Source organism: Accipiter gentilis, chromosome 28 (assembly GCF_929443795.1).
Source record: "Accipiter gentilis chromosome 28, bAccGen1.1, whole genome shotgun sequence".
In the NCBI taxonomy this organism is placed as follows: domain Eukaryota; kingdom Metazoa; phylum Chordata; class Aves; order Accipitriformes; family Accipitridae; genus Astur; species Astur gentilis.
In genome coordinates, this window is record NC_064907.1 from 4,933,905 (window position 1) to 4,948,094 (window position 14,190).

The 14,190-nt window shown below is 42.3% G+C and overlaps 1 pseudogene; it reads left to right on the forward strand.

Moving 5' to 3' along the window:
• LOC126051805 (protein ELYS-like) overlaps positions 1-13,723 on the forward strand; it is a 45,087-nt pseudogene extending 31,364 nt beyond the window's left edge.
• Positions 13,724-14,190: the final 467 nt, after the last annotated feature.

Here is a 14,190-nt window from a genome sequence, read left to right on the forward strand (position 1 = left end):
TCTTTTCTGAGCTGACGTAAGGAGACCTGAACGCTTCTAGATGAAGATGTGTAGGTATGTTTACAGCAGTGTCACTCCATTCAGTCCAGTGCGTGGATTGATTAATCAGAGAAGAAAGAAGGTATCGCTGTTGCTTTGCCGATTGCCATTTCTCATGGCAGTGTTTTCAGTTGCTGTATCTGGGGTAGCATTTGAAGCTGTATGCCTTGTAGAAGAGCAGTGTAGATATGGCAAAAGTTACTGGGATGGGAGATAGCATTGCAGACAAGAAGATGCCATATCCTTGTTTCTTCAGAAAATTAATTTGAACACTAACATTTTATGTTGCATTAATTAAAAAAAAAAAGAAGAAGAAAGAAGCCAAAAGAGTCATAAGAAACATAAAACGCATGGGTTTTATACCATTAAGTTTTTTGTCCCTTTGGAAAAAGAGCAGTGCAGAGGCTAATCTTTGTCCTCTCTGCTGGTACAAAGTCAGTTTAATTTGAGCTAATACTTTAGTTGTGTGCAATGAACTTCTTGTAATCAGTTACCTTCCTGCTTTATGCTTTTTGTTCATCAGAATGATGGTGAGCCTCGCTTGAGAGAGAGAGCAGTTGCCAGAAGTTCTAGATTGGACCAGTGTGGCAAGATCCTTCCTAGAGTTCAAAGGAAGCTGGCCAGAGAGAGAGCCAAGCCTTACCACTTGCCTTCATCGGTCTCAAGAGAAGGTAATTTTTAGGGGAGGGAAATACAATGGACAACTGACCACGACTTTGATCACACAAGGCTGATATTTTTTCCCCTCTTGCTTTACAGTCGCAAGACCAAAGCCGTTATCAACAGTAACAAAACAAGCAAATGCAGGAAATGTGCATACAAGTGCAACATTCATCAGTAATATATTGTCCAAAAGTGGAGAAGTAGGGGTAGGAAATGAGCAGAAAACCAGTTGCTCACGCCGTGATAGGTAAGCAGCCTTTTAAGAAAGTTTAGTCTTGAGCTGCGTGTCTGGAGAGAGAGAGAGAGAGAGAGAGAGAAATCCACTTGAATTATGTTAGTGTTTTGGAGGGAAGGGGCACCTGAATAAAGCTTCCTTTGGCTTTTTTGCACCTACAAGATATAACATTTGAGAATCAATTCATCGTAAGTAATACTTGGAGCGAGAGTTCTTCTGCTATGATAATCTCATTTGTGCAAATACATCTATTTACATTACAGTAAATGTGTTTACAGAATTTAAGGTAGCTGAAACGAAAACCATGGTTGCCAACAAGCTGTTGGTGTACAGGTTTTGGTAGACTTGATTGTGTGATCAAATAGTAATCTTTTACCACTTTGGGCCCAGTTTCTGCTTCGTTTCTGCCTTTTGTTTTGTTTTTTTTTACTCAAAACCAGGCAGAATTATAAAGAGCAAAAAAGAAGCTAGCAGTTGTCAGATGATTTTCCTAGAGGTGGTATATTCAAGGTGAAACTTGAATTCTGGTACGTTTGGACTTGAGGGGAGTGAAAGTCAGTTACATTTTCCGTCTAATTCTAGGCCTAGAGCTACAGAACCACCAGTCATAGCACGTCCTCTCCCTGATGCGGAGCTGCCCGATGCATTTGTTGGGACACCCGTTAACAAAATTTAGCTTTGTACCTGTTAAAGAAAAGGTCAGCTTGGGGACACAACTAAGTGGAGAATTTGAAGTGGCCCCAGCAGTGAAATGCAGAGGAATTTTCTTCTGACATGAGAATTACACATCACTTGTGCCACGTAAAATTGCATTACTCTTGCCTCAGATGGCAGGGATTTAGGAAATTAAGTGTGACATGTCACGAAATAATGAAAAAACAAGAGAAGGCCTGTAACTTGTTCATGGGCCTGATACATCAGCCCAGCAGTGAGGGTTCACCTGTATTTCTTGTTCCTTGAATGTCTTTGTTAAGTATCACCTCAGATGTCTTGAGCGCAGCATGATTTTATTTCAGGTATTTATTTATGTTCACAGTTTCAATTGTGTCTCTTCACAGATCGCTGGATTTGGTGGTTCGTCCTGTTCCTTCAAGTTCTGCAGCACAGGGTGATAGCTGGCAGTCACCATGCAGCGCTTCTACTTCATTCATGGCACCCAGCCCGCTGAAACCAAATATGCTTGGTTCCATCTCACAAAAGAATTTTTCAGGAGCATCAGAGCTGAATTTACTGGAGACACCTCTTGTGGTTAAGGTTTGTGTTTTAAAAAACAGGATCAACCAACCGAACCAAAAGCCTGTAAACTTTGTTTCACATGAAACCACCACAGTATTTAACACAGACCCTGTTGGATTCAGACTGTGGAATATTTTCAGCATGCGTGTGGTTATTGGACGTAGAATCCTTTTGGAAGCAGGACAAAGTTGGGAACAGTCTTGAAGAGGGAAAGTTTAGTTCTAAGTTAACTGCCGTACGCACATTGTCCCATAGCTTCGTGAAATACTTTGCTCCATGCAATAAAAACGAGTGTAGGTTATAAATTGGACTTCTCAGTACACATAGATCCTTAGAGATGCAATTTGTAGCTTAACCATCTCATTGTTTAAGTGCTCAATAGCTCTGTGGAGTTTGACTTGCATGCCTACAAGCAAGAATGTATATGCTTCCGTTTCTTAATCCACTTAAGGGAATGACAACGTAAGGGATGCCAGTTAAGCGATGTCAGTCTCTGTCAAATTCAGTGATGGCTTTTTGCAGGGATTCTACGTATTGATGCTTGTGTTAAACTCTCTTTCCATTCACCGCCATCAAACTCTCCTCATGTAAGGAAATAACAACTGACCAATCAATCTTCTTGGTGCTGCTCTTTTTGCCTTTGCCTACCTGAACAGAATAGTAGTGATCTCTCTGAATTATAACCTTTTTCTTCTTACTAACTATTGTCCATATCGTTAAGCTGGTTTCATTCTCTTCCTTTTAAACCCATTCAATACTGTAAAATCTTTTCTGAGCTGACGTAAGGAGACCTGAACGCTTCTAGATGAAGATGTGTAGGTATGTTTACAGCAGTGTCACTTCATTCAGTCCAGTGCGTGGATTGATTAATCAGAGAAGAAAGAAGGTATCGCTGTTGCTTTGCCGATTGCCATTTCTCATGGCAGTGTTTTCAGTTGCTGTATCTGGGGTAGCATTTGAAGCTGTATGCCTTGTAGAAGAGCAGTGTAGATATGGCAAAAGTTACTGGGATGGGAGATAGCATTGCAGACAAGAAGATGCCATATCCTTGTTTCTTCAGAAAATTAATTTGAACACTAACATTTTATGTTGCATTAATTAAAAAAAAAAAGAAGAAGAAAGAAGCCAAAAGAGTCATAAGAAACATAAAACGCATGGTTTTTATACCATTAAGTTTTTTGTCCCTTTGGAAAAAGAGCAGTGCAGAGGCTAATCTTTGTCCTCTCTGCTGGTACAAAGTCAGTTTAATTTGAACTAATACTTTTGACAAGTGAAGTCTTCTCTTTTGAAGATTTAGCAGGTCTTAAATTATTATTTTTTTTCATAGGGAGCTAAAGTTTTGGCCACAGCTGCTTCTGGTTTTCCTGCGTTTACTCCTCAGTCTATGCTCAGATCCAGCCTTCACACTACACCCCTAGCAACTCCTTCTGCATCTCCAGGACAATCAGTTACTCCTCCTCTACAAGCAAAGGAGCACAGAATATCTTTCAGGGAAGAGAACTTGAATGCAAAATGGACTGTTGGGGTAAGCTGGCCTGTAGTTAGTGATCTTTATAGTTAAAGGCTTTACAGACTGTGATTTGATTTAGGTTTTTTCAAGTTTTCCAAAACTCCTTATATTGAGAACTGGAATAGCAAATCAGAACGGCAGACTTGAATTTGGTCAAAAAAGGTTATGTTAGACCTTCTGTAACATCACCTGCCTGCAGGAACATATTCATAACAAATACCAGGGACCTTGGTGGTTTTTACTGCAGCATCGCTAGGCGCTGTGGTTGTTCCAGATTGCATGTGTGCAGCTTCCCGCTATACCTTTCGAAACGGTGGTATGGCAGGAAGGTAAGGAATACAGATTGAGTCAGTTGTTTGGGTTCGTTAAGCTTTGTGAACGAAACACCTCTGAAAGCAACAAAAGTCATGAGCTGCATTTACTTTCAGTCTCTCTTTTTGCAAGGACTGGGTTTCCTTAAGTTATGGTAAAAATAGACTGCCGATGAAGAGAGCTGTATGGCTGTCTCTTCTCTAGCCCTAAAGTTCTCGGTTTTGCTTCTTGCCTTGCACCAGCGATAGCATTCGTATAGTTGTCAAATGAAGTCTGTCCACCTGGAAGTTGCCCCCTTCTGCTCCTCCTTTTGTTCTGTCGGGTGGCTTCCCTGATTCAGCTCGTCATGGAGTTGCCAGAGTAACGTACCAAACGGATGGGGGCATGTGCTAGTATCTACCTGTAGGAGCTTTCCGCACCTGTGCTAACAAATTGTCTTAACCTGTTTTTATCGTACCTGTTATTGCCTGTTAGAAAGAGCTACTCAACTGTAAGAAGAGGCTCTCTCTCCTGTAGGAAGTTCTTAGTAATAGTGCAGCGTGGCCGGATTAATTTCCTTGTTCCACGCCACAGGCATAGTGAACGCTAAAATATGTTAGTAGTGCATACAAGCTGAAAAGGCAAGCATAAAAAAAGAGAAATCTTGGAGTTACGATTTTAGGTATGCAAAGCTCCCTCTTCTTGAAAACACAGTAGTGAACCCAATGAACAGCCTTGAGATGACAGGGTAAGCACGCACTTACAAGGCCCACTTCATCTTAATTCTCCAAGGCTGTGGAAACTCAATAAGCAGTCAACAGTGTGATTGGTTTTTACACTCCGCTTTAAAAGCCAAGATAGCGCTAGAAGGAGAACTAATTTTGTAGCACCTTGCTTGAGGTGACACTTGTAAAACTGACAAATATTGGTATATATTTGTTCTTTTTTTTGTCTGGCTTTGACAAAAAGTATATGTGTGATCTTGATTGTGAACTTTCTTTTTAAAAAATAAAGGTGACGGAAGATAATAAAGCACCATCTGGAGTTTCATCTGAGCATCATCACGGAGTGGTGGAGGAAAGTAGAGATGAACCAACTCTGTTTCCTCTGAGCAATCCCGAGGAAGATGGTGCTGAAGTAGAAGAGTCTGGAGATGGTTTGGAGAAAATGGATGTCAGCAAAGAAAAGAGTAACTTCTCTGCCAGGTCAGACCAAGCTGCTTTGGAGTATCATGATGCAAAATCACCTGGCGATTTTGAAGATGAAGTCATCTTTATAGCTGTTAATCCAGCTAATTCTTCCACTGAAGAAACTGCCGATTTTGAAGAACTGGAGAAGGAGGAAGACAGTGAAATAGTTGAAGAGAAACCCTTCCCGATGGAACAACCAGATTCATCAGAACTAAGAAAAGCAGCTGGTATGTTTCCTGGTATGATAACGTAAGCTTCTGCATTTCTCAGATGTCTTCAAAAGGCTAAATTACTGATGGGTGCAACAGTCCATGATGAGCATTCACAAATGTCCCAGGCACTTCCTTGTCCTAGGCTTTTAAACTTGCCACTGTGTTTTGAGTCCTTTTTTAGGTCTCGTGGACATTCTGAATGTATACTGCTTTTGGCGGGCACTTCTTGTGTGTAATTGCAGCGGAGAGGCAGCAGTGACTTGTGGGAGTTTTGAGAGGGGTACAAGTTGAAAACTTAGGCTTCTGGTTCTGTTTTAGGGGTACTTCTGTAGGCTGCAGGTTTTTTTACAGCACGTTTAGCGTATGGCGTGCTTTGACTAGATAGGTAATTTTTTGTTGTTCTTTTGTTTTTTTACCCCCCTCGTTAGTGCTCAGTTAAATAGTTTTCTTTGGGAAGTGAGTCTGCTTGTGTATCTGCTTCTCATTACAGCTATGCTTGCTCCTTTTGCTGGCTCAACAGCTTATGCAGCCTTTTCCAAACCTATTTCAGCTGGTCTTTGGTAATTGAGCTCCATTCAACTCATTCAAGCCAGTGCAGCTGCTGAGGATGTGTTCATATGAGCAGGTCTGCTGGCAGGTTAGAAGAGATGTCACTCACTAGGTGGTGAGCAGTGATGAAGAGCTGGGAATGACAGTAGTGCAGGAACAGGGAGAAGATGTGTAAACACAGCTACAGTCAGGATTGGACAAACAGAGCTCAGTCCGCTCAGCTCCTTATAACAGAAGTTTGCTATTCCTGGGAGAGGTATGCAAGTGTCGGAGTTCTGCGTCCGAGGTCTCGAAACAGTTTGTAGTGGGGAGCGTGTACTCCGGTATCAGTGCATCATATGCAGCCTGATTCAGTCCTAAGCCCGAGATGATTCCGGAGGATCCTGGAGAGTGACTGCTGCTCCTGAAGTTCCTCAGCTCCTCTTCTTTTTCAATAAGAGGAGTGCCCAGACAGGGGCTCCGTGTATATGGGAATTCAGACCTGGGGTTCTCCAGGTCTGAGTGTTTCTAGTAAGACAGGTCAAAACATTTGCCTGTCTGATTTTAGCTGCCCTGTGTTTGGACAAGAAATCAAGGGTGCTTTTCCTTAAAAACAATGATGAGGTCCTAATCATTAAAGAATAACCTTATGAAGAAAGTTTGTCATTGCCGGACTATGGTACAAAGAGTTCTGTACAATTTCAGTACTCTGGAAGCGTTAGAGGGCAGTCAGTATAGCTCTTGTTTGGCCTGAGCTAGCAAAATTATCCCAGTCCTGCGTACTGTCTGCAAAGGTAATTGTTGGATCTGGAGGAAGCAGACGGCAGAAACAAAGAAGAAAAGGAGGAGGGTGTTTCTAAAATTTGGCCTGTTGAGAGAAAAACAGGCTAGCAAGCAGTTGGGTTTCAACAGCACCAGTCAATCGCTAGAGAAAAGAACGGGAGACGACCTTAGATGCATTCTTGTAGAAGAGGGCAAACGAAATCAAGAGAGGAAAGAAGCATTGCTGGGATGAGTTAAATATCCAAAGAGAAATAAGAAAAACTTATGACCCGATTTTAAGAAGGAGGGATGTTTCCTGAGGTTTTTATGTATTAGGTCAGTAACATATCAAGTTGAGTTTGTAAACAGAATGTCAATGGCCATGCTGTTTTCTTGACGGAAATTACGCGTCAGACTTCTTCTTTTACTGGAAAGAAGAATTCAGACCTTCTGTGCATTTGAAGTCTTGGTAGCGTTATTTTGTTAGGTCACCATCCTAGGTGAAATGCGTTGCCGGCTCTCTTGAAAATCATATGAGCATTTTAAAAGAAATGATGTTAAGTGCAACAGGGAAGTCACCCATCTGTCTGTTTTTGTAGGATTTGTGGAAGAATCAAATGCTGAACGTCTTACCCTTCCTGAGGATGGTAAATGGTTGTTTCAAGCTGCTGAGGCTGCTACTTCTGGGACTGCAAGTGAAGGGTAAGTTTATGAAATCGAGACACCTTTAGGTTCACACAACGTGTGACTGCTGGCTTTCCTGTGTTTGAAAACTATGATTTTTGAGCTGGTATTGGTTCTGTCCTGTGTTCTTAAATACAACAGGTTTCCTGTCCCTTTCTGTCTGTGGACAGAACTAATGTGGTGTGAATAGAAGTGAAATTGACGAGCTGTCACTTTGAGCCTTTTTTCTCAAATCATTGCAGACCCCAAAGTAGTGGGCTGAGGACTTCATTCAGCAGGCTGTATGCACCTTTCTACAGTTTGAGGGGGCTACTAAGCAGATACTGTGAAGAGAAGCCCTGCTTTTGTCGGAATGTTATGTCGGTGAAAATTACACCTGAGATTCCTGTAACTTTAGTGGGTTTATTGTGCGGCTTGAATACTTTCTGGCAGTATTTTATACACTTAATTTCTATTTTCTGTGTGTGGTCAATTAGCATCTATTTGTTTCTGGAAAGGGAAGCAGTTTTCTCACCAGGTACTTGAAAAGCTGCAACTGCTTAGTGAGAGACGTTAGCGATGAAATAACCCTTAATTTCACGTGGTAACTTACAGTGGCACACACTTTTGTTCAGTTGCTTCTAGACCTCGAGTATGGCAGCTGCACTCTTTCTACAGAAGACAAATAATATATTATTCTTTAATACAACTCTGTTGTTATGTTATTATCCAGTGTGAGATAGCTGGGAAGAATGTTAAGTACTTGATTCGTTGCACAAGATGAGTCGGGAATTGAATGTCGATGTGTTGGTAAAGGAATTTCTAATTTTTCTTAATTTTTTTCTGTTTGGAAACTTGAAGACTTTACAGTGAGAAAGTAATTTGTAAAGCTCTTCAAGGTTTGTTTTGAAGCTTTATGATGGATTTCTCTCTTTCTGTTCATGCAGTGAAGCAAACCAGCAGGAGTCCAAAATGTCCTCTTCATCAGCAGAAAAAGCCATACCAGTTGCAACAAACCCACAGCTTTCTGAATCCCTGCAGGCAGAGGGTGAATGTACGTAACAGTATGTGGGAGATGTTATGTGAGTTAAGGTAGCTGAACGCCTCAAGTAAAACGTGCAGTTTGCCATAGCGCTACAGGCGTCTCAGACTGAAGTAGTACTAGCATGTTACTGCTACCTTTCATTAAACCGTAGAGAGAAGAATACCCTCCTCAGAGAAAGTCCTTGTAGAAAATGCATAGCCAATGTTCCTGTTCTGGATAAAGGTACTGAGAACACTGGTAGAATGTAAAATATTAGAAGGAGAGATCAGTGTTTATTTCGGTGTTGTACACCACTACTAATTTGTGTGCTATGGGATCTGCTGCTTGAGTTACTATTTTGAAAGATGATGCATCCCTCACTATTCCGGCTGTGAAGAATAACTAGCTACCAGGTAGATGGTTCTGGTTTCTAGCGTTTGGGGAAAGCCCGATGTATGTGGCAGGATGGAGAACTGTATTCTTGGCTCCTGCTCCCTCTGTTACTTCCTGTTGCTTAAACGCATCTCATTTGTAGAGCAGTTAAGTTAAAATCATATAAATCTCTTCCAGCTGTGATACGTACCCTTGACAGCGAGGATGTGGTCAGTACTCATTCAGAAAATTGCCTTGAGGGGAAGTGTGTGGATTTACCTGAAGAACGTAACCCAGAAGCAGCTGAAGATGAAGGAAACGTTCCTCTTCCACAGGAAGAAGTAACTGTTTGTAACAATCTTCCTAAAACTGAGGAAATTAATGTAAGTAAACTATTTTCCCATTTTCTACAAAAGAGAAAACACCTTGCAAATTGAGGACAGTCCTGTCTAACTGACAATTAGAAGGCACGCAAAACCGTCTCAGTTTCTTTAGCTGGGTAACACAAGTCCAAACCTCGTTGGGTAAGGGCAGATAGGTTTTTCTCCTATGCATTTGCTGTACCTAGAACACAGAATAGAACCTGCCAAGACTTGGGCCTTTGAGAGCTGTAGGAGTGCTAAAACCCGCCTAAATATTCTTTAAAATCACCATGCCTTCATTTGGTTTGCTAGAATGTAAATGTTTCTTATTTGACTTAAAAAAAGAAATAGTTTTTAATGTTGAAGACAATAAGAAAAGTTGGGGAGCGCAGCTTTTCAATACCGGAGGCCGTTTAGCAAATGACAAAATGACGTGGGAACCAAACTCATTTTCAGAATGATTTGGGTGCTTAGGTCCTTTGCTATTTGTTCCTTATTAACATAAAGAGAATTCCCAGTAATGAGTTAATTTCAGTGTCAAGATATTTCCAGCTACCTAAAACTCTTTTTGTGTGTGTGTGAAAATGTGGGGGTTTTAACATCTCAACTTTGTAAAATATGAATTTTAAAAGGTTGTTCACAAGGGCTGAAAATCAGAGCCGGAGATTCCTCAGTTGTCGCAGGTTGTCCCCATTGTTCTCACTTCTGCTGGGGCCGAGGAGTGATTTGGATTCATTGTGGATGTCCTCTAAGTAGCATATAGAGTATGCTGTCGATTTCCTGTAGGGTTGTTCTCACAGGAATTAGTAATAGTTAGAGTGAAATACAAACTGAAAGGTAGGCATAGCACAACTAGATTGGTCTCAAGCAACAGAAGATGCTTTTCAGTGTCCCAGATTTCAGATGAAGTTGAATAGGCAGTCGCTTGCGTAGCTCGTCTCGGCTTTGGGGTTTAGGACAATGCTCTAGAGAAGATGATTATAGACTTGGGAATACATAAATCACGCCCTTATGGGAGTAAATGGAAAATTTGTGATGGGAAGAAGGGAGCCGGCATGTGAGACGGTCACAAAGCTGCTGCAGCCATTCCTGTAGCAGTAGAGTGAAGGTTTTCCTGTTTTCGTTATGACTGGTTCTTACTGAGCTATACGTAAAGGTGTCTTTTTGGCTTGTCTACCTTCACTGAATTTAGGACAAACTACTTCCTACTGTCTTGGTCGTAGATTTATAAGCATAAAAGGAAAGTTTATGCAGACTGAGAGGGTTGTCAAACATTGAACTGTGCTGCCCAGGGAAGTGGTTGAGTCACCATCCCTGGAGATATTCAAAAAGCGAGTGGACAGGGTACTTCAGGACATGGTTTAGTGGGCATGGTTAATGGTTGGACTCGATGATCTTGATGGTCTTTTCCAACCTAAATGATTCTACGATTCTACGATTCTATGACTAGTGTTTCTCGAATTTAGCTTTGAAGCGTGGCACGTTGCTAGATGCGTGTTGCGCAACTACATGCACTTGTTCTCAAATTTGCGCTAATACCTCGCTTGCGGTCTGTGCTCCCTGCCGTGCTGTTAATGGCCGGTGGGAACCGGGCTGGAGTTACCCTGTTGTACTTCGTAACGCCGGCTTATGACAGGGTAGAATTGCTGGTGGTCGTGAAACTAGTCTGGTATTTGTACTCGGTATTGCCGTCACCTTCATACTTCGGGAGCCATCCATCGGAAACTATTAGTAATTACAGCTTTTAGCTTTTTTCCTCGGCGAGCCCGCCTATGGGGGGCATCTCCGTACTTGGGGTGCCATCGCCTGGAGACTGTTAATGATTACACTGTTTACCTTTTCTCCTTGGGGAGCCAGCCTAGGGAGGAGAAATCTGCCCGCATCTTCCCCTTCTCTGCCAGGCTAATTACAATAGTGTTTGAGGACTTTGAAAATTTGCATATCCTTGGGCTGCTGAAACCAGCATGGTCCTATGCGAGGTCTCCTGCATGTCGTTCGGGTCTTGTTTAGGGTTGAACAACTGTTTAAGAATACGATAAAAGATGATGCTTTAGCAACTTTTGACAAGGCAGGAGGCAAGAAAATAAGCAGATTCTATGGAGGCTCCCGCTGAGTGGCTTCTTCCTTCTGCCCTCTTCGGCTAGCACTGTAACTTAGAGGGTTGGGCAAAGGTCTTCACGCGTTGATTAAATTATCTTGGCCATCTGAGTCACTTGAAATACATAACAGAGACTACTTTTGTTCTCAACATAAAAGCTTGAGTGTCTCATGTGGCTCTAGCAGGAGAGAATAATTGCTCAGTATGGGGAGCTACAAAGGCTGAGAGGGAGGTACTTAGAATCTATGTGTTGTCTCCTGCAATCCAAGTGATTCCTTAAAGTGCGGTGTTGAGTTGTGCGATGTGATACCTGGCCAGTTTGACTACAAGTGTTGCGGTGACAACTATGATGACCGAAACTTTAAGCTTGGGGGACATCGTTGTACTTTGCCCCGTTCGTTAGATGCAGAGTCGGTCACTCTGTGTGGATTTGTAGTCAGTCCGGAAAGTACTGCAATGTGATGATTGCTGCCAGCTGGGTATACAGCTTGTATTGTAAAACTGCTCACTTTGTTCACGGGGGGTGGCAAATCGTTAGTCAGGAACAGAAGTATCAGAAATGGAGCATGTGATTGTATACACGGAATACTCTGTTCTCTGTCCCTTAGACGCATAAACTTTTATCTGTAGTAGAGAGTACCTTGTATGTTTCTAACTTTACGTTTGGTGGCGATCTGAAAGGAAAAGCAGCATTTCACTGTCCTCAGCTTCATCTAGCTCAGCCTGAAGTTAGTCTGTTTGGTAACTGATAATGCATTAAGAGACATTTTTTAACTTTAGGTTATTGAAGATGGTGCGGTTAAGGCACAAACCTCAGAAGCAGCACCTGAAACATCACCATATAGTGAAATACATCCCTCAGGCAATCTTCAGTACAGCCATGATACTACAGAGCAACAGCTTGCATGTCATTTGCCTGATAACAGAGATGGCGAATGTGATGCAGCTGAGGGAGATGGAGAGCTTTTTCTATCCCAGAGTAATTCTACTTTAGTCTTGGAAGGAGAAGAAGGTGAAGCAGAGATGGGAGACCCTACATTAGTAGATGCTTCTAAAGCAGCTGGCACAACAACAGAGGAAAAACCTGTCAACAGTTTAGGAAATACTGAAACCCAAGAACATGTTACCAACTCGGTGTCCACTGTAACTAGTTATCAGGCATCTCAAAATATGGCAGAGTCGCTCCCGTATGTGCCTGAACCCATTAAGGCAGCTATTGCTGAGAACTTACTGGATGCAATCAAAGACACAAGAAGTAAAGAATTTACATCTGAAGTTGTAGAACAATCTATTCATGAAACCACAGGTAAAAAGGTAACTGGATTCCAGAAGGCAAAAGCTCCCTTAAGAACTGTGCCAGAAGGAGTGGAAGACGAAACCAGCGTACGTCAAGTAGAGCACGGCATCGCTCCTAGAACACGTACAAGGGGACAGCTGAGTAGAAGTCTAAGTGCTCCATCGGCAGGCACTCAGCAGCTACTGAAGACAGGCAAACCAGGTCTGTTTGCACTGTCTCCTAGGAGAAATACCAGGCAAACAAAAGAAGCGCCTGAGACTTCTAGTCTTCAAACAGAAGAAAATGCTCAAGAGGAGCAAATGCTTGTGATACCTGTTACTCCTAGGAAAGGCAGGAAGCCTAAACCAAGTAGTGCAGAAAAAGTAGAAAGCAGTCTTTCTGATGGACGAACATTGTCCCTCCCTACACAGTCCGTAGCCGCTACTCCAAGAAGAAGATTAAGGAGAGCAAAGGAAGCTGCAGCTGAACTCTTGGGAGAGGCTAATGAGGAAACTTCTCTTGCTGAAGGTAGCATTATCGCTTCTGCTACTTCCCAAAGGACTAGAGGAGGGAAAAGTTCAGCGGGAGGTCAAGACACTGGCCAGATTGACACTGGTCATAAGATAAAAACGTCAGTCAGTCCCAGCAGAAGTACAAGAAAACTGAAAAGCGTTAATTTACAATTTATGCAAAATATTGTCAAGGATCAAGAGGTGCAGCCTAGTGCGCAACACCTTTTACCGGTGCCAGCTAAAAGAGGCAGAAGAAGAAAGATGAGTTCATCAGAAGATTCAGAAAATTCTGACCTTGATCTGTCTAAATCATCGCTTCCTCAAACAGAATTCAAACTTCCCGTCACTCCGGGAAGAAGGGCCAGGAAGCAGGCACAAAATCTCCTGGCAGACACAGAATCTCCCTCTGCTCAGGAAGACATGTGTGCAGGTGGGAAAGTGGGAATCCTTGATACTCCTGAGAGAAGAATAAGAGGAGTCCCACATGCTAAACTAGAAAAAACGGATGCTCCTGAGCAAAGAGCTGCCCAGCCAAACGAGGAATCAAGCACACCCAGGACTACAGTAGGAACAGGACGTCGGGGCAGAAAGAGACGATTAGTATTGGAGGAGAGCACAGGGGAGGAGGCCTTCCCCCAAGGACCTGCTGGCAGTCCTTTGATGCTAGAAGAGAGAAACCCATCAAAATGTGCTGCAATAATAAGATCTGTAATGGATCGTATTACAAGAACATGCCTAGTGTGTAAATAAAGGCGCAGATAACTCTCAGGGTTGTCAGTGCAATACATTTATTTCCTGGAATTTCATCGGTTCCCATGTAACTAATCAGAAATAGCCTAGGTGTTGATTTCTGGTGGGGAAAAAACCAAGCTACAGGCAGAAACCGGTCCATAGTTTCTTGTGAGTTGTTAGGCAATACTTGTAACCTATTAGTCTAGGCCAATCTGAAAATATGAAGAGAGAATAGGATTTCAAGTAATAAGACAGCATTTGTTTCCTATTCTCTTTGTACTTTTGTCTTCTATGCAAAACTTCCAGGTTTCCATTCCAGGAATGCTTGTTTTCACCAAAGCAGTCAAGATCATGAGTCTCTTTGATAAGCCTGGAGATAAATGTACCGCAGTTCCTTTTGAATTAAAGCTGTTCCTAAAATGCAATGCATTTTCCAATGCACTGTGCTGTGTGGATGACCAATCTGTGAGGTAGTGGGAAAAATG